At 55.4% G+C, this 20,016-nt stretch overlaps 1 pseudogene; it reads left to right on the forward strand.

Annotated features, from left to right (window-relative positions):
* The first annotated feature begins 601 nt into the window (after positions 1-601).
* LOC122442534 overlaps positions 602-20,016 on the forward strand; it is a 33,338-nt pseudogene continuing 13,923 nt past the window's right edge.

Consider the following 20,016-nt stretch of genomic DNA (forward strand, 5'->3'; position numbering starts at 1 on the left):
TACAGATAGAGACCTCCGTCGAGCCCCACTCAGGAGGGGTCGCCTAGGTGTCGGCTCTGACTTGGGATAGGGGCTGCCTGGGGGCGCTGGGGAAGCCTTGAGGTGGGGTCAGGGAGGACCCACCATGGATTCATTAGTCTCCTGAGACTTCTTAAAGCTCATAGATTATGGCCAGTTTGGGCTACACTGCCGGGAAAAGTGTTGCTAACTGGATTCTCTGTGGTTGGGGGCAGAGTGGGGAGTTCCAGACCTGCCTCCCAGGGCAGCCCCTTGGGCCACTTAACTTGAGCGTTCCGGCGGCACCGCGTTCCTGGGCAGCTGGGGTGCCCTGTCCTTGAAGCACAGTGAGCAGTGGGCCTGGTTTCGTGGGGGCAGGCTGAGCGGGCTGTGGGACGGAAGGATCCCTCCCCTCCTACCCACCCAGCAGCCACAGTGACTAGCTGGCAAGCTGCAGACACAATTCTCCAAGAACAGGAAGCTTCCAGAACTGGAGAGGGATTCCTGGGCCCTCTCATGGGATGCCCTGGCCCCTGGGATCCAGTGCTCCACCACCCTGGCCCTGTGGCGGGCCGACACGCTCCGGTCCCCGAGGCAGGTGGTGATGACGCGGTTGGCCACGCTGCTGAACGGGGTGATGGTGGCACGGACGGTGGGGGCCGGGTGCTCCTTGCCCTCCTGGCCCGCGGGGACCAGTGGTCAGGGACCACCTTCCTGAACAGCTCCTGGGGGGGCGGGGGAGGGTCACCCGGCTCTGCCGCACCCCGACTCAGCACCCCAGGTCCCCCCTGCAGGCCTAGGTGGGGTTACTAGTCAGAGCTGGAGCTCTGGAAACTGGGGACCGGGGCAGGGTGGGCACCGTCTTTGCTCCTGGCCCAGTGTCAGCCTCTGGGGGCTGCTCCCGTGTCCCTGTGTGTCCCGCCCCCGCCCCCTCTCCGCCCCCTAAGCCTCCCCTTCTCACCCTCAGGCTCTGCCTCTGAGCTGCACTTGGGCCGCCAGCGGCTGGAGGCCGAGCCCTGGGGTGGGCGGCGGCAGTGGTGGTCTCTGGCCTTCAGTCGCCTCAGGCCAAGCCTATCGGCTGCGCTCCTCAGGGCTTCAGCCCCAGCATGTGGACCCTTGCTTTCCCAAACAAGGCTCAGAGTGACCAAGAAGACCTCGGAGTTTGGAAACTGTGACCACTGTTAAAATCATGTTTCCATTAGACCGAGAATCTCCCTTCCAGGGATTTAAGCTAAACAAAGATTTATGGACTCAAATGTTCCCTTCAGCACAGCAATGGGAGAGAAAAATTGGAAATGGACTCAGTGTTTACATGATTCTGGGGCCCTGGACAATTCAGAAGAGGAAGAGGATGGACTGGCCAATGTCCACCAGGGGAAACTGGGTTCCGGAAAAGCACACGCCCTGGAATCTTCCTCACCTACCAGGGCTCAGGGCACACGAGGGGAGGGAGGGCTTTCTTCTTTAATTCTTTACTCCTGTAGAATTCATTCTTTTACATTTACTCTCCTTGTAGTAGTTTTTCAGTCACTAAGTGGCGTCTGACCTTTTTGACCCCATGGACTGCAGCACGCCAGGCTCCTCTGCCCTCTACTGTCTCCCGGAGTTCATGTCCATTGAGTCTGTGATGCTAGCTAACCATCTCATCCTCTGCCCCCTGCTTCTCCTTTAGCTTCAGTCTTTACTCCACAGATGAGTGATAAGTGGATGAGGTCCTGCTGTCCCCTCTCCCCTTTGCCTGTGGATGGTGAGCCCCATGACAGCCCCCAGCATCCCCGTCTCCAACCCACACCCGTGTGAGTCCTCCCTGAGGGTGGAGGGGCTTTGGGCTTTGGGCTCAAATGAACAGAATCGGGCAAAAGCGATGGGCTGTCGTTTCCAAGACTCACTGATGAAAAGTCTGTGACCCTTCCTGGTCCCCCCTCCTGGGTTTCTCTCTCCTGTCTCTGTCTCCCTGTCTCTGATGCAATGTTCCAGAGAGGCAGGATCAGATGTTATGAGGTGCCCTGAGGCTCCAGTACAAAGAACTGACATTGGGTCAGGCCCACAGACTGGAAAGACCTGAACCCCCATCCATACTGAATCGACCAATGACCTCAGAGACAGACCTGCCCTGATGGAGTCTCAGCTGGGACCACAGCCCAGCCTTCTGGGCAACCTCGGGGCAGAGGTCCCCATCTGAGCGGAGCCTGCATCCGGGTCACAGACACCGTGTGAGGGTCAGGGTTTGCCCTCTTGCATGTACGTGCTAAGGCGCTTCAGGCGTGTCCGACTCTTTGTGACTCTATGGACTGTGCCCGCCAGGCTCCTCTGTCCACGGGATTCTCCAGGCAAGAATACTGGAATGGGTTGCCATGCCCTCCTCCAGGGGATCTTCCCGACCCAGGGATCGAACTCATGTCTCCTGTGGCTCCTGTGTTGCAGGAGGATTCTTTACCGCTGAGCCACGGGGGAAGCCCCTTGCCTTTGTAAGTGAGGGGAAGACCATCACACAGTACAGGCCCCAGGACATCCATCGAGACCCGGGTCTGCCCTCCCCCTCCTCCCCTCCCCCTCCATCTCCAGCCACCCCGGCTCCCACCTCACCTGCCCTCTGGCCGAAGTCTCTTCCTCCTCTGAGTCTCCGCATCTCTGACCACCCCCCACCCCCGCCCCAGCTCACCGTTCAGAGCACGTGGGGCTGGCCGCCCCTGTCTTTCTGGTCTCGGCACCGGTGTCCCGTGGAGCCTTGTGGGCCCCCCAGGGCTCCCGGCCCTCCCCCAGGACCCGGACTCCGTTCCCTGGAGCACGGGCTCTTCTCTCACGCGGACTTGCTCTCCTGCTCTCCTCCACCCGCCCCTCCAGGCCGTGAGCTCCTGCAGGGCAGGGACCATCTGTCATGTCAGACCACCCCCAGGCCTGACATGGCCCCTGTTCTTCGTGCCGGGGACGCAGTAGCTGAACCATCAACAGAGGGTCTCAGAGCCCCCTCCCGCCTCTGAGCAGCTGACACGGTGGGCCTGGAGGCTGACAATAAAAGGTGCCTGTTGAGCCAGAGGCAGGCGGACGCCCAGAATGACCCTGGGCTATCCTCCAAGGAGCAGAGTGGGCACTGCCCGCCCCCTCGTGGTCATCTCCAGCACTGCAGCCCCAGGCTGGAAAAGCAGAGACCAAATCCCTTGTCTAGGGTCCAGGTTCCCTGATGGCTCAGCGGGTAAAGAATCTGCTTGCAACGCAGAAGACACACCGGGAAGACCCCCTGGAGAAGGGAAAAGGCAGCCCCCTCAATACGCTTACCCGAAAAGCCCCATGGACAGAGGAGCCTGGCGGGACGTGACAGCAACTCAGCCAGGCGGTGGTTCCACCAGGGCCCCCCCTCCCCTCCCCGAGGGAGCAGGGCCTGCCAGCCCCTGGGCGAGAGGGACCTCTGCGCCTTCCTCGCCCCCTCCCCCTCCACTGTCCCCATGCCCAGGTCACTCCGGAGGCCTCCTCACCCCAACCAGGGGTCCAAATGAGGACCCCCCAGGGGCCAACAAGCAGGGTCTTGTCCCTGGTCCCCGATGGGTGGTCCAGTCCCTGCCGCCTTCTGCACCCCTGGGTCCCCAGTCCCCCGCGTCCCCAGGCTGCCCCCTGCTCAGAAGGACCTCAGGGAGCAGAAGCTTTTTCCGAGGACTCGGAGCACATTAGGTCATGGACGGGGGAGCAAGGCCAGCAGACTCTCCTGCAATGTTATGGGGCCTCGGGGACCACCCCGTCTAAGCACCCCCTCTACAGGGAGTCCTCTCCTGGGGAGGAGCCTCATCCTAGCTCCTGGAGCCCAGAGTGGTGGACACAGGACCCCAGACCCTGTCTTCCCCAAGCCTCTCTAGGCATGGCCCGGCGGGCACCCTGGCGACCCCCTTCCCGTGCTATGGGCTGGGCATGTTGCTGAGGGGGTCATTATCTCCGTCCGCAACCTCCTCCTTCTCACCCCTCTCCCCTCCCCCCGTGTGCACACCCCTCTGACCCCCAGCAGGACAGTCAGTGACTGAGTTGTGTGTGTGTGCACGCGTGCACCTGGGCCCTCGTGGGGACGCCCAGAGGAATCGGCCCCCCTGGGAGGGGTGGGCAGGGGTCCTCTGGGACCTGAGGGGCTCTCATCCCAGAGGAAACCCCCGAGGGTTGAGCCCAGCCGGGGAAGTAGGAACCAATCCCGTCCTTCTAGACTCTGCCCACCTCCCAGGCCAGGGCCTCATGGCGGGTTGGACGGGGACCTGCATCAGGCCAGCTCTGCGAGGACGTGCCCAGGCTCTCTCCTCTGGATGGGTGTGGTGGGCACCCGCTCAGGGCCGCTTGGCGGCCGGGCCTCACGATCACGGCCAAGAGCCACAGGAGGCCCCGGAGGGTGTGGGCACGTAACCTGCCCACAGTGCGCAGGTGCCTCTGGTCTTGTGTCCTGACGCTGGCTAACTGCTCTGTGATCACCGCCCCCCTCTACGCCCCCACTCCCCCCAAGTTCCCTGGGCCCTGGGCCCACCCTCCCTGACAGGCGGGCTGCAGCACGCTGGGCTGGCTGGGTTGGCCATCTGGGGACCTGAGGGTCACTGAATCTACCTCTTCCAGCTCTGCTGGTCACCAGACTCCATCCCAGGGTCCAGCTCAGGGCATGCCTGGGTCAGGGGGACCCGCAGGGGGCAATAGACACCCAGCCGGGGCAGGGAGAAGGTCTGGCGGCTCCTCCTCCTCCTTCTCCACCCCTCCCCACCACTCCCACACTCATCTTTCTCACAGGACCCCAGGCAGAAGTTGTATGCAGCCCAGGCTGGTGTAAGTGGGGCTGGAGGAAGCCCACCACCCAGAGGAGCACGTGCTGGGGCGCTTACTGTCATCAGGGGGCCCTCTGGGAACTCGGTGATTTCACACACTTTATAGATGAGCAGTGATCCCAGGTCAAGCTCACTCAGCTCTCAGTGACCAAGGCCGGCGGTGCGTGGGGCGGTCAGAATCACTGTTCCTCACCTTCACTGAGCCCGCGCAGGAACAGAATGCGCCAGACCCCCACTGCCCTTTCCACCGTGTTGCAACTGCTGCAGAAGTTTTGAGCCCTCCTGGGCAGCATGGCTTGTCCATTTTTGTCTCACGAAAGGCCGTCCTGCTCTCCTTCCCCGTACAAAGAAACTATACGTACCTCACCCAGTTAGCAAATGACTCGCAAGATTTCCTACCCCGTTCATTTGTTCCCTGCCTGGACACAGTGGGGGAAGGAGAGGGTGGGATGGTCTGAGAGAAGAGCACTGAAACACATACATTCCCAGATGAAAACAGACAACCAGTGGGAGCTTGATGTGTGAGGCAGGGACCCCAAAGCCAGTGCTTCGTGACTGCCTAGAAGGGTGGGGTGGGGAGGGAGGTGGGAGAGGGATTCAAGAAGGAGGGGACACGTGTAAACCTACGGCCGATTCATGTTGATGTATGGGAGAAGCCATCACAATATTGCAATTATCCTCTGATTTTAAAAATAATTGAAGACAAAAAAAACAAACAGGCAGATATGTCTGATGGTGGTTGGCTCTGTCAGGAGGCCAGCTGTCCTAACGCAACTCTCGCGCTAATAAACTCCTGTTTCACTCCGTCTCTTGTCTGGCAATTCTTTTCCTACCTAAGCATGGACCGCAACACTGAGGACAAAATGTATTTTATGAGGGCCATTGCCCTGCCAACAAGACCGCTGTCTCTAGCTTGGCACTGAGTCTTTGTTTTACCCTGGGCAGTTGGCGGGGGTAGGGAGAGGATGGGAAGGCAGGTGCCCCTGCCCAGAAGGCTCAGCTGATCTGCACAGTGAAGCAACATCAGCTGTCCTGGGCTGCAGGCCAAAAAGACAAGACCTGCAGCCTCCGTGGACCACCCAAAGGACCCCCAAAGTGCAGGTGGTCATCAATGGGAAACCAAGTGACACTTCTCCAGCTGTGCAAGCCTTGGGGTCACCTTATCAAGAACCCCAATTTCAGAGAAGGAATGGGGTCTTCTCTGCTCCCCTCCCAAAATTCTAGTGGGTTCATACTCATTCATATGTTCAGAGCGATGGACACAAGATCGCAGACCCCCGTCCTCTAAGGGAGCTCTGTGGACCACCCGGCTGAGGGAGCTTCCTGAGAACCGTGGGGACCACCTGCTGGCAGCCTGGTCTCCCCTCCCGAGGATGTTGCTAGGATACAGGATGCCCCTGCCCCCTGGCAGAGCTGCCCCAGCCTCCGTCATCTCATCCTTATCAGCTCCTCTGCGTGCACTCCCCTCTGACCCCTGGAGGGCAGTGAGTGAGTGTGTGTGTTGGTGTGTACGTGTGCACACCTGCGCCCTTGCGGGGATGCCCAGAGGAACGGGTCCCACTTGGGAGGCATGGGCAGGGGTCTTGCAGAACCTGAGGGACTCATCCTAGAGTAGACCTAGGAGGTAGGAACCCCCGCTTTTTCTCTGGACTCTGCCCACCTGGTGGCACCTCGTGGCCCCAGACAGAACCCTGCTTCTCCGGCCTCAGTCACTCAGCTGTCCCACTCGGGGCTGGTGGTGGACCCACACCCGCTCGGCTTAGTTTGGGTGCGGCCGGGGCTCTCCCCGCCGGGTGGGTGGAGGGGTCGCACTTGGGGCGCACGAGCCTCCCTCCAACCGGCGACTCGGGTGCACCTGGAGCGGGCTTCCTGGCGTCGTGTCCACGATGAGGCGCGCACCCGGCCCGCGGACAGCGCGTGCACGCGCAACACCGAGGGCTCCCTGTGCGCCGGGTCCCTCGACCCCACCACTGCTCTGCGAGCCGCGCGTCCGCTGGGGCGTTTGAAGCGCCCTTGTGGGGCCTCTCGTCCTGGGCGCCGAGGGCTGGAGGACGGAGCGCGGGTGACACCTGTCGGCAGAGAACCGACAGCCCCCTGATCTTGGCGCGGCCAGGAACCAGCGTCAGTTTCAGAAGTGTGTCGGATGCCAGGAGAGACTGGCCTCTGAACCAGAGCCTCAGACTTCTCCCTCGGTGCCCCTCACCTGCCGGACTGGACTGGGGGGCCGGGAGGACCACAAACTTCAGGCGCTGCGTCCCTGATCTGGTGCGTCAAGTTCTGCTGTTGTTCACCTAAGGGGGGATGAGCTGGACAGGCCGGAAGGTGAGCTGGAGACCCCTGTCACCCCAGTGACGGAGCCAGGACCCTGGGCCAGGGCACCCCAGGGAGCAGGGTTCTGCACCCCCGTCCCCGCCCACTGCTGGGGGCGTGGCCCTTGCGGCAGGGGCACCCGGCACCCCCCGGGGTGATGTCGCCTGGCTGAGGAGACACACACGTGTCTTGGCTCGTTAATGCCTCATCTGTTAGGAGGTGAGGCACTTCCTTGTGGGTTGACCCTAGGACCACGGGTCACCACTTGGGTCAGGTGGTGCAGATCTGTTTGGGGCTGAACTGAAACGGCCATTGTGCCCTGAAGTTTCCTCTTCTCCAGTTGCCTGTTTTGTTTCTGTGTCAGGGAAAGAAAGTGATTCCACGTTTTACTCTGGAAAAAATGAAACAGCAGACCTGGACTTTTCCTTCAAATGGCATGAAAACTTGTTAGCTTTCAAATCTTGCTTGAGGATCACTTCCTGGTAAAAAGGCAGCTTTCTTTGAAAGACTCATATTCTAAAGATCAGTCTTTCTTTTAAACACTCATATTCTAAAAATTCTAAAATCTGAGATAGGGAGGAGAGTTTTCCCACAGTTCCTCAGAAAGAGCCTGGACCAGATGTCAGAGAAACTCCCAGTGTGCCCTTGGGTCAGTCACCCTCCCTGGGCCTCAATGTCTTCATCTGTAAAATGGGTTGGGACAGTGGGGCTAGGTGATTTCCAAAGGTTCTCGTAGCTCTGACAGCTGATGATGTTGTTACCAAATGTTCTTTAAGCCATGAAACAGGTGGTGCAAATGGGGTTTTTTTCTCTTTAAAAGTTATAGGCTAGTAACTGCCCAAACCAGAGGGGATCAGCTCTAAGGTGAATTAGTCCAGTGAAGGTCGTTTATATCCGTGTGTCATGGAAAGTCCCGTTAAACGATCACCGCCCACGTGCTGCTCCTCCCACGTCAGCAGAGTTTGTTCTCAACCTCTGGACACTTTGACTCATCTCTTGGGAGGGTTTGTGTTCAACCCGCTTAGTAGTCCCCTGAGCCTCATACTGGGTGAGTCAGTCTCAAATACTCATGAATTCCAAGTCCTCGTGTTTAATCCCATCTCCATCCCTGAAGTGGACAAGTTTTGTAAGCAAACCTCAGTGTCTTGATAGCATCGTGGTAAATGTCATCACCACGGTTGCTCATGTTTCTCCCCTTTGATGTATTTCGCAAGTGTATTAGCTGTTTCAAAACTGCAAAGATAAAATTTCTGCCCTGTCCTCTTGCCAAGACTCTTTTAACCTCTTTTAACCTGGGAGGGTCAAGGCATGCGCTCGAGCCGAGCTGCTGGCTGGACCATCCCCCAGCCTCTCCCTCTGAGGGTATCTGCCCCTGCTCCCCAGGGTGGGGTTTAAGGGGCTGTGGCCCGTACTCTGGGGGCGGGTGGGCACTCAGGGCCCCAGCAAGTGCCCAGCCCTGCTTATTCTGGGAACACGACACATCTCCAAGTTGAATGGGAAGAAAATTACCTTTTTAAAAAATAAAAAAGACCAAAAACCTGCTTTACTGAGATATAACTCACATGCCCCGTGATCCACCCACTGAAAATATATGTGCTCAGTCTTGCCTGGCTCTGCGACCCCATGGACTGTAGCCCACCAGACTCCTCTGCCCAAGGAATTTTCCAGGCACAAGTATTGGAGTGGGTAGCCATTTCCTCCTCCAGGGGATCTTCCAGACCCAGGGATCTCTTGATTCTTTACCAGTAGTGCCACCTGGAAGCCCCTTAAGTGTGTGATTCAGAGTTTTTTAGTGAATCCGCAGAGCTGTGCGACCGTCACCGTAACCGCAGAGCATTTTCACCCCCTGGGCCCGCTGACAGTCACCCCCACTTCTCTCATCCCCACAGCCTTAGGCAGCCATTGATCTACTTTTCATCTCTATTCTGGACTTTTCACAGACAGAGAATAATACAATGTGTGGCTTTGTGTGACAGCTCCTTTAATGTAGCACGATGTCAAAGGTTCAGCCATGTTGGTGGCACAGATCGATAATTCATTGTTTTGCCAAATAATGTCCCACTGCGCAGAGTTACCATACTTTGCTCATCCACTCATCAGAGGATGGACTGTTTGGGCTGTTTCTGCGTTTTGGCTGTTTTGAACAACCATGCTATGAATATTTGCATACAAGCTCTTCATCTGTTTTTATTTCTCTTGGGCATATTCTAAAGAGTAGAAATGATAGATCATATGGAAACTCTTTAAATTCTGAAGCCTCACCAGGCTGTCTTCCAAAGGGCCGCACTATTTTCTATTTCTGCCAGCCACGTATGAGGATTGCAATTTCTACACATCCTTGCCAACACTTCCCACATCTGCCCTTTTAATTAAACCATCCTGGTGGATGTGAGGGCTGCCCCGGTGGCTCAGACAGTAAAGAATCCGCCTGCGATGCAGGAGACCTGGGTTCAGTCCCTGGGTCGAGAAGGTCTCCTGGAGGAGGAAACGGCAATCCACTCCAGTATTCTTGCCTGGAGAATTCCATGCATAGAGGAGACTGGCAGGCTACAGTCCCTAGGTCCGCAAAGAGTTGGACACAACTGAATGGATGTGGAATGGTATCTCGTTGATTGTGGTTTTTTGGTCTGCTTTCCCTCCTGAATAATGATGTTGAGCATTTTTCACGTGCTTATTGGCCCACTTGTATATCTTCTTTGGAGAAATGTCTACTCATCTCCTTTCTCCATTTAAAACAATTGAGTTATTAGTTTTTTATTATCAAGTTGTGAGCATTTACTATATATTCTACATGCAAGTCTCATATATATATGATTAGCTGATGTTTTGTCCCATTCAGCAGGTTGTCATTTTAGTGACATTGTCAATATCTCATTTTAGTGATATTGTCTTTTGATGCACATTTTAAATTTTAATCAAATCCAATTTATTTTTTATACTTGTGCAAAAAGTGTCATATCTAAGAAACCATTGCCTAACTCAGGTCAAAACATTTTATCCCCACAGGTTTTCCTCTAAGAGTTTTCTAGTTTTGTCTTATGTGTCGCTGTTTGATCTGTTTTGAGTTCATCTCTGTGGGGGCTGTAAGGAAGAGTCCAGTTGCTTCCTTTGCATGTACGTGCCTGGTTGTCCCAATACCATTTGCTCAAAACAGCTATTCTTTCCCCATTTAATTGTCTGGTCGCTCATCAAAAACTGAGTACAAACGTGCAGGCTTGTTTCCAGACTCTCAGCTCTATTTCGTTGATCCGTATGTCTATGTTTATGCCAGGGTCACACTGTCTTCATAACAGTTTTGAAACTGAGAAGTGTGAGTCCTCCATCTTTGCTCTGCTTTTTCAATACTGTTTTGGCTATTCTGTGTTCCTTGCATTTCCAAATGGATTTCAGCATTGGCTTGTTAATTTCTGCAACAAAAAAAAAAAGAAAAAGAAAAGAAGGCAGCTGATATTTTGCTGTGGATCGCATTGAACCTGTAGTTCCTTTTGTGAAGTATTGCCTTCTTAATAGCATAAAGTCTTTTGATTCACGAATATGGGATGTCCTATTTATTTTGGCCTTCTTTAATTGCTTACAATAATGTTCTGTAGCTTTCGTTACACAAGGCTTAATACTTTGGATGCTAAATTTATTTATGAGTATTTTAATCTTTTGAATGTTATTGTAAATGAAGGTGCTTTCTTATATTCATTGTCAGAGCTTTCTGTGTTCCTGTTGATTTTTTAAAGTTTATCTTTGGCTGTGCTGGTCTTGGTTGCTGGGTGGGCTTCCCTCCGGCTGTGGCGTGCGGGCTTCTCCCTGCAGTGGCTTCCCTCGGGGAGCACAGGCCCCGGGCAGGCGGGCTTCCGTAGCTGCCGCACACGGCCTCAGTAGCAGGCCATGGCCTGCACATGGCCTCCCCAGCTCTAGAGCACGGGCTTAGTTGCTCTGAAGCATGTGTGATCTTCCCGGATAAGGGATCAGACCCGCGTGTCCTGCATTGGCAGGCGGATTCTTTACCACTGAGCCGCCAGGAAAGCCCGCAGTTGATTTTTTAAATTGACTATAACAGCATATTATTCAGGTGTATAAGATAATGATCTGATATTTGTATATGCTGCCCAATGGTCACCCCAGTCAGGCAACATTCACCACCTCATAGTTACACGGTTTTTTTCCCTTCCAATGAGAACTTTCAAGATCTGCTCTCCTGACAGCTTTCAGATATTCAGTCCAGTGTTGTGAACTGTAGTCACCACACTGTATGCCGCATCTCCAGGACTCACTTATTTTATAGCTGGAAGTGTGTATGTTTGACCCCTTCACCCATCTTGGCCCCTTTAGCCCCGACCTCTGGTAACCACCATTCTGTTCTCTGTATCTAGTAGCCCTTATGTTTTTTTCTTTAGAATTCCGAAACAAGTGGATCATATGGTACTTGTCTTTCTCTAACTTGTTTCACTTTGCACAGGGCTCCCCTGATAGCTCAGTTGGTAAAGAATCCAAAGAATCCAATCTCCTGCAATGCAGGAGACCCCAGTTTGATTCCTGGGTTGGGAAGACCCGCTGGAGAAGGGATAGGCTACCCACTCCAGTATTCTTTGGCTTGCCTGGTGGCTCAGCTGGAAAAGAATCTGCCTGCAATGTGGGAGACCTGGGTTTGATTCCTGGGTTGGGAAGATCCCCTGGAGAAGGGAACGGCAACCCCCTCCAGTATTCTTGCTTGGAAAATCTCACGGACAGAGGAGCCTGGCAAGCTACAGTCCCTGGGGTCGCAAAGAGTCGGACACAACTGAGCAACTTCACTTCAACTTGTTTCACTTTGCATAATACTGTCAAGGTCCAATCCATGTCACAGCAAATGGCAGGATTTCCTTCTTTTATGGCTAAATAATATTCCATTATGCATACACCACATCCTCTTTATCCATTCATCCATCAATGGATGCTTAGGCTGCTTCTGTATCTTGGCCACTGTAAACAGCGCTGCAGTGAACATGGGGTGCAGATACCTTTCTGAGTTAGCGTTTTTATTTCCTCTGGATAAACGCCCAGCAGTGGGGGTGCAGGACCACACAGTAGTTCTGCATATTTTTTTAGAATCTTCCATACCGTTTTCCACTGTGGCTGCCCCCACTGACATTCCGATGCAATTGAATTTTGTGGTGTTTATCGTGCATGCTGCTGGAGAGGGAAATGGCAATCCACTCCAGTATTCTTGCCTGGAGAATCCCATGGACAGAGGGGCCTGGAGGGCTACAGTTCATGGGGTCGCAAAGAGTAGGACATGACTGGGTGACTATCACTTACTCACTGTGTCCTGAAACCTTGCTGGATGGTTTATTAGTTCTAATAGTTTTCCTGTGTATTCTCTATGATTTCCTACATACGTGGTCATGAAATTTGCAAACAGACATAGTTTTGCTTCATCCTCTCCAGCTTAGAGGCCTTTGATTTTGTTTCCTTACCTGCTGGACGAGGCTAAAACCTCCGGTGAAGTGCGGCCGTGAGCTGATTGGTCCCTGTTCCTCTTTCCTGCCGCCAGGGAGGCTCCAGTCTTCCCCACCGAGTGTGCCGTGAGCCGCAGGGTGTCCTCAGGAAGTGCCCTTTTTCTAGTTTCTTGACTGCCTTTCTCAAGAGAGGGTGTTGGGTTTTGTCAAATAGTTTTTCTGCACTTAGTGGGAAAAGCTTTCACAGCACCTTTTAAGCCGTGAAATCATCTGCCTCCCTGTCTTCCTCTTTCTCCCTCGCCAAACACAGAACCTCCCTGGAAGCAAATCAGAATCCTGAAACTAAACACTTGCTGCAAGATAGCTGAAGGACTAGTGTAGACTTCTTGGTCCTGTAATCCTTGCCCTGGCTGCTGTGTAGCTGGGGGGTGGGCCAGCCTGCTGTGATTTTAGTGTGGGCTAAATCACCAGGCTGACCGAATGAGGTGAGGCCACCATTTCAGCCCGCCCTCTCTTGACGTGGAACCCACAGCTCTGTTGAGTCCCTGAGTGAGGACGGTAAGAGAGCCATTCGTCTTCCTAACAAAACACAGCTCCTGGGTGCGACTCAAACACACAGACCCACTCCCCAAGGCACGCAGCATGCTGGCAGGAGCTTACTCGTTTCTCCTTGACGCCCGGTAACTTAAGCACTGGGATGTGAAGGTAACTATTGTGGGTACATCTTACGTTCTACTTTATGCTACGTGGTAAGATAAAGGAAGGGAAGAAAAGACGTGTACTTGATGCACGCACACACGTGCACAGACAGTCTATAGACTCAAGGTTGGTGAACTTTTGGTCATCTTGGGGCTCCATAGCCAGCCAGACTGCCAGCTCACAAGCTGGCACCACCATCAGTGCCTGATCTTGCCCCAGCGCCAGAGCCTGGCTAGGAGCTGGAGGACTTTCTGGCACACGCCCGACAGCTAGAGGTCGTGCAGGCTCCAGAGCTAGCGCTGAACCCAGGGCCACCTCTAGGTTTAGAGCTAGTGCCAGCTGAGAACAGGAGCCAGCTCTATCACTTGATCCAAAGTCAGCTCCGGAGTGAGAACGAGTTCCGACATCAGCTCATGGGAAAGCCCCCGAACTCCGGTAAGCTCCAGAACCAGCTTGGGCACCAGCCCTGGAGTCTGGATCAGACCCCACCCAGACCCCAGGGCAATGGAGCTGCACTCGGGTCTCCTCCAGCGCGGCTCTGGGAACACAGCGCGCACTCCTGGCAGCTCTCAAGTAGCGCTCCCTCTGGAGCCGGAGCCAGAACCAGAGCCTGCGGGAGGACGGGCCCAGAGACTGAGTGCTCCAGGGCAGTGCCAGAGCTCCAGCCAACTCCCAGCAGCAGCCCAAGAGTGGGGTGATCTCTGCAGCCAGCCCCCCGGAGCTCCAGACTCAGGGTCACTTCCCGCACGGGGTCCAGCACCGACCCACTCCCAGAGGCAGTTCTATTAGCACCTCCATGGCTCGAGGCAGCGCTTGCTCCACAGCCAGACGGGCTCCCACACCAGTACCACCTGCCGCCCAGCGCCGCTCCCAGGCAGGCTGGTGCTGTCCCGTGAGCAGGAGCCAACTTGGACATCAGCCATCACGCCGACTCCAGACAGAGGCAGCTCTCTCACCAACTCTTGTGCCAGCCTCAGTGGTCATTCTAGTGCCCATTTAGAAGAACCAGTGCAGAGCCAATTCACAGAGCCAGTGCGAGGTTCCCAGGAGGCGGCGGCTCCAGCACCCGCTCTAGCATCAGCTTCAGAGCTAGAGCCAGAACCAGCTTCAGAGCTAGAGCCAGCTCCAGGCATGTCTCTAGGGCCAGCTCCAGAGCCGTGGCCAGCTTGGCTGCCAGAAGCCAGTGTCGGCTTGGGAGAAGGCACTCCGGCACCCACGCCAGAGCTAGGCCAAGCTCTGGCCCCAGCGTGATGTCATTTCAGGCACAGAGGCAGCTCTGTCCTCGGTTCTTGGGCCAGATTGCACGCCTGCCCGGGCGGGGAGCGGGGGGGGGGGGCGGCGGCGGTGCGGGGGGCAGCGTCTGCCCTGACAGCGATTCCAGAGGCGGGCCCAGTGCCGGCTCCACCACCAGGATGAGCGTATTACGGAGCGAGAGGCAGGACTGGCGATGCAGCCAGAGGCGCAGAAACCAGCCCCAGCCCCGGACGGGCGTCAGTGAGCCCCGCGCCAGCCCCACTGCAGCACCAGGGACAGCTCCCGCATCCGGGCCACACCCGGGGCGGCTCGGCACCGTGACGTCAGCTCGGGGTGGGGTGCGGGGTGTACAACCAGTCCCAGGACCAGACGGGCAGCTGGAGCCACACCAGCGCCCGCCCAGGAGTCGACGCCGGCCTCAGTGGCCACTCCAGAGGCAGCGCCGCTGAACTGCAATAGCTGCGGCACCAGCTGCAGGGCCAGGTCTCCACTGTCTCGGAGGAAGACCCGGCTGGCGCCTCCCCTGGCGCGGGAGCTGAGTCCGACACCGGCTCTTGCATCAGGTCTGCTGCCGGTTCTAAGAGCAGAGCCCCTCTGACCCCGAGCCAACTCTGTCCCAGCTTCAGATCAGCTCTAGCACTGGGCGGGGCCAGGTTCGGGGCCGAGGGGCGAGACGGTCCCTTCCGGGCAGGTCACCTGCAGGCCCCTCCATCACCTCCTCTCCCAGCTCCTCCTCCTTCTCCCTGAGGTCTCAGCCCTCGGGGCCTCTGAGGCCCCGCTTTCCCAAGCAAGGCTCAAAGTGGGCAGAGACCGCCAATGTTGGAAACTGCAGCCAGTATTGTAAAAACTGTATGTTTGGATCCACCTCACGGATTCTTCCTTAAGTAGTGATGGGGGCACAGATGTTCCCTTCAGCACAATTCTGAGAATGAAAAATGGCAAACGGCCCACATCCCATAGTAGGGGCTCTTCAAAAATTCTGATTTGGGGGCCCCAGAAAACATGGAGGAGGAAAAGGACTGGTCAGAGTCCAGCTGGGGGAACCACGTTTCAGAAGGGTGCACGCCCCTGGGGTCCCCCCCCCCGCAACAGCCCCAAGTGCACAGGCACACACATGCATGTGGGCACACACATCACGCGAGGGTCCCTGTGGGTGAGCTCCTAGGAGTCGCTCTGCAGGTAAAGCGATGCACCTGTGGAGCTCTGGGCTCCCACACACGGCTCTCCCAGAGGGAAGTGCCCTTCCACGCCTCCCTCCGGGGGCTGCTGGCCCTGCTTCCTCACACTGTCCCCAGGGCTGGTCGTCAGCAGATTGGAAACCTGCCAGGGCAGGGCAACGCGGCGTCTCCAGGCTTCCGTCCGTGTCATCGGGCGGCCGAGCGTCTCTGACAGACACAACCACAAGTGCGTCGCCTTGCTAGACGGGCACGTGTTTGTCCTCTGTCCCTTTCTAGGACGTTGACTTTCACCATCTGGGGACTACCTGGGATGTGTGGGACGCTGTCCCAGCTTGCGGTCTGTCCTCCCAGCTCTCTGCATGTCTCTCTCTGGCCGCAGGAGGAGCCAGGCGCTTCCCTCTGTCTTCCGGCTCTGGGGCCACGCTTAGAGCAGGGGTCTCCACCCTGAGACTGTACATGTATTTACAAAAAAAGACTTCAATTTTTACATCTTATCTCTAATTCACCTAGAATTTCCCTTTCATTTAACAAGAATGCTACTTCAAATTAAAAAAATTAACCACTCCTGACTTAAAATATGTGGGCTACATAAAAGAGATGCCTATAACTTGATTCCGTTTATAGGAAACATTCAGAACAGGTAGAGATGAGAGACAGAAAGCAGACTCTGGGCTGTCAGGGGCTGGGGGAGGGAGGATGGGGAGTGAGCGCCTTTTGCTCCTTTAGGTCAGAAGCAGATTCACTGAGGGAGGTACACACTCCATAGTGTGGTCCATCTCGGAAGGCGAGCGCGGCCAGGGAGCAAGCCCTTGGGTCAGGGTTTCCTCTGGGAGTGAAACGGTCCTGAGGCCGCAGGGAAGGTCGCTCAGCATCGTGCGTGTACGCCGTGCTCAGAAAGTGCACGACGTAAAGTGTGAAGAATTAAATGCTGTGACGTTAAGGCCTCAACTAAGTAAAAAGTAGAAACAGAAATATCAGGAGAGGGGAAGGCAAGTTCTGGGTGGGGGAGCAGGTAGAAGGGTCCCGGGCCGGGATCCGGTGCTGAGGGTGGTTTGCAGGAAGGTGCGTCCCAGGTCCCCTGCAGAGGCAGGTGCAGGTGGGTGTTCCCAGCCACCTCAGCCCTCCTTGAGACCCTTTCATGCCCCGGTGCGCCCCCCAGTCTGTGCCGCCTGCATGGATGCCCCTCACTCGGGGATGGAGGGGGTGCCCTGGTCTACCACCTCCTCGGGCTGGCGGCCTGAGGACCCGGAGTCCTGCCCACACAAGGATGATGCTTTTTCTGCCCCTGGACCTTCTGCTCGCAGATCATGCACAGACCTCTCCCGGGAAGAAGTGAGATCCACCCCCAGGACTGGGGACAAACCTGAGCCAGGAGGGTCCTCAGGTCCCCTCACACCCTCCTGCCACCTTCACCTGGGGGGTTAACATAGCCGGCCCTCTGACCCCTCAGCCTGCTCCCGCTCGGGGCAGGCCCACCCGACACAAACCCTTCCACACACACAGGGAGGGGACACAGGGCTCCCGCATGGATCCCAGAGGCGGCAGGGCCGGGACTGGGCTGCCCTGGGCCTTCCCGTTACCTTTGGTTCCTCCAGGCAAATGACCAGATGTGTCTGTGGCCGCGGCCTCAGGACCTCAGGATGCACAGGGGGACACGCTGCCCGTCGAGGGCTCCGGCCAGGCCAGCTGGGCAGGGGCTTCTCTAGGATGAGGTGCCTGGTTACCGGGTTCCGAGTTCTATTGGGCTCTGTGGTCAGGGAGGGGACGTCACTTCCTGGGGTCTCTATACTTGGGGTCCCTGCTCAAACATTAGCCCCCCAAGGCCCTCAGGGCTGCTGAGGGGTCACCCCCACTTCATGCCATGTCCCTGCATGGTGACACCAACGGGGAGGCCCGGGTGCAGCCAGGGCTTGGCCCTGGGGACACAGCTGGGTTCAGACCCGGCTCCTCCTCATCACCAGTGATGGGACCCCGGACAAGCTGGGTGCCTCTCAGGGCTCCCCCGTCTCCCTGTCTGCACAGTGGGGTTATTCGAGCATCTACTGCCTGGATGCTCAGTCGTGTCTGACCCTTTGCGACCCTATGGAAGGTAGCCCATACGGGCTCCTCGGTCTGTGGGATTATCCAGGCAAGAATACCGGAGTGGGCTGCCATTTCTTTCTCCAGGGGATCTTCCCGACCCAGGGACTGAACCCGTGTCTTCTGTGTCTGTTGCGATGCAGGAAGAATCTTTACTGCTTGAGCTGCCGGGGAAGGCTGGTCATGATTTATCGTCCTTTCAACGTTATTTGTCAGGATTTTACTGAGGATTTTTGCATCTCTGTCCATAATGAATTTTGGCCTGTAGATGTCTTTTCTTGTGGCTACTCTGGAATCGGGTTAATGCCGGCATCACAGCATTTACATCATCACAGTGAATTTAAAAGTATCCCCTCCCGTATGACAAAACCCACTGAAATGTTGTGAAGTAATTAGCCTCCAACTAATAAAAAATAATAATAATAATAATTAAAAAAAAAAAGTATCCCCTCCTTTGTCTTCTGAAGAGTTTAGGAAGAACTGACATTCTAAGTATTTGAGATGAAACACCAGGCTCTGGGCTTCGCTTAGTTGGGAATTTCTTACTGCTTCAGTCTCCTTACTTATTATAGGCTAACCAGGCTTTCCATTTCTTCTTGCATCAGTTTTGGTAGTTTGTGTGTTTCCAGAATTTTTCCATTTCATTTAAGTTAAGTAACCTGTTCCGTAAAATTGCCCCATACTTGCCAGTTTTGTAAATCTTTAAAAGAAATAACTGTTTTACTGATTTTCTTGAGTGCTCCTCTGTTCCATTTATCTTTGCTCTAGGTTTCATTATTTCCTTTGTTTTGCTAACCTTGGTTTTACTGGCTCTTGATGAAAGTGAAAGTGAAAAAGTTGGCTTAAAACTCAACATTCAGAAAACTAAGATCATGGCATCTGGTCCCATTGCTTCTTGGCAAATAGATGGGGAGACAGTGAAAACAGTGACAGACTTTATTTTGGGGCTCCAAAATCATTGCAGATGGTGACTGCAGCCATGAAATTAAAAGATGCTTGCTTCTTAGAAGAAAAGTTATGACCAAAAAAACAAAAAAAAAGTTATGACCAACCTAGATAGCATATTAAAAAGCAGAGACATTACTCTGCCAATAAAGGTCCATCTAGTCAAAGCTATGGTTTTTCCAGTAGTCCTGTATGGATGTGAGAGCTGGATTATAAAGAAAGCTGAGTGCTGAAGAATTGATGCTTTTGAACTGTGGTGTTGGAGAAGACCCTTGAGAGTCCCTTGGACTGCAAGGAGATCCAACCAGTCCATCCTAAAGGAAATCAGTCCTGAATATTCATTGGAAGGACTGATGCTGAAGCTGAAACTCCAGTACTTTGGCCACCTGTTGCGAAGAGCTGACTCATTTGAAAAGACCCTGATGTTGGGAAAGAATGAAGGCGGGAAGAAAAGGGGACGACAGAGGATGAGATGGTTGGATGGCATCACCGACCCGATGGACATGAGTCTGAGTCAACTCTGGGAGTTGGTGATGGACAGGGAGGCATAGAGTGCGGCAGTCCATGGGGTCGCAAAGACATGACTAGGCGACTGAACTGAACTAACCAAGGGCATTGTCTCACCAGCCCCAGACAACAGCCAGTCAGCTCCCCAGGTCTGCACCGTTGGGTAGACAACAGTCACAGACGAGTGGACCAGGCCTGCGTTGGCAGGCCGATTCTTTGCCACTGCGCCACCTGGGAAGCCCCCGACCCCGTGCAGGCGCCCCCTAAATGCTGGTGGCAGAGCCATGAACGCAGGCTGACAGATGAGATCTCCACCCCCAGGCACACATGCTTCCCAGGCAGGTTTAGTTCTCAGGATATGGGTCTGACAAGAGGCCTAAGTAAGTCTCCTGGAGTTCCATAATCCAGGCTGGTGGAGAAATGAGCTCCCTGGGGACCGTTTAGCACCCCATCACCAGGGTGGGGCTGGGAGGGCACAGGGACCCCTGGGAACACGACGCGTGTGCTCGCTGCCATGGGGAGAGTTGTAGCGCCCTTGGTCTCTGACCCTGGAACCCGGGTCTTCTTGCAGCATCTGGGAAATGGTGACAGGCTCAGCTGTTAGTGGGCAAGTGGGCCCAATCTCAGACCCTTCTTAGTTCTCAATGGACCAAAACCGAAGCTGCTCTCCGTGGTCCAGCCCAGAGCATTGGGGCAAAGAACTGAGGGCTTGAGGAGAGCTGCTGCTGCTGCTAAGTCACGTCAGTCGTGTCCGACTCTGTGCGACCCCATAGACGGCAGCCCACCAGGCTCCCGGCCCTGGGATTCTCCAGGCAAGAACACTGGAGTGGGTTG

The sequence above is a fragment of the Cervus canadensis genome, chromosome 5 (genome assembly GCF_019320065.1).
Source record: "Cervus canadensis isolate Bull #8, Minnesota chromosome 5, ASM1932006v1, whole genome shotgun sequence".
NCBI classification, from domain to species: Eukaryota; Metazoa; Chordata; class Mammalia; order Artiodactyla; family Cervidae; genus Cervus; species Cervus canadensis.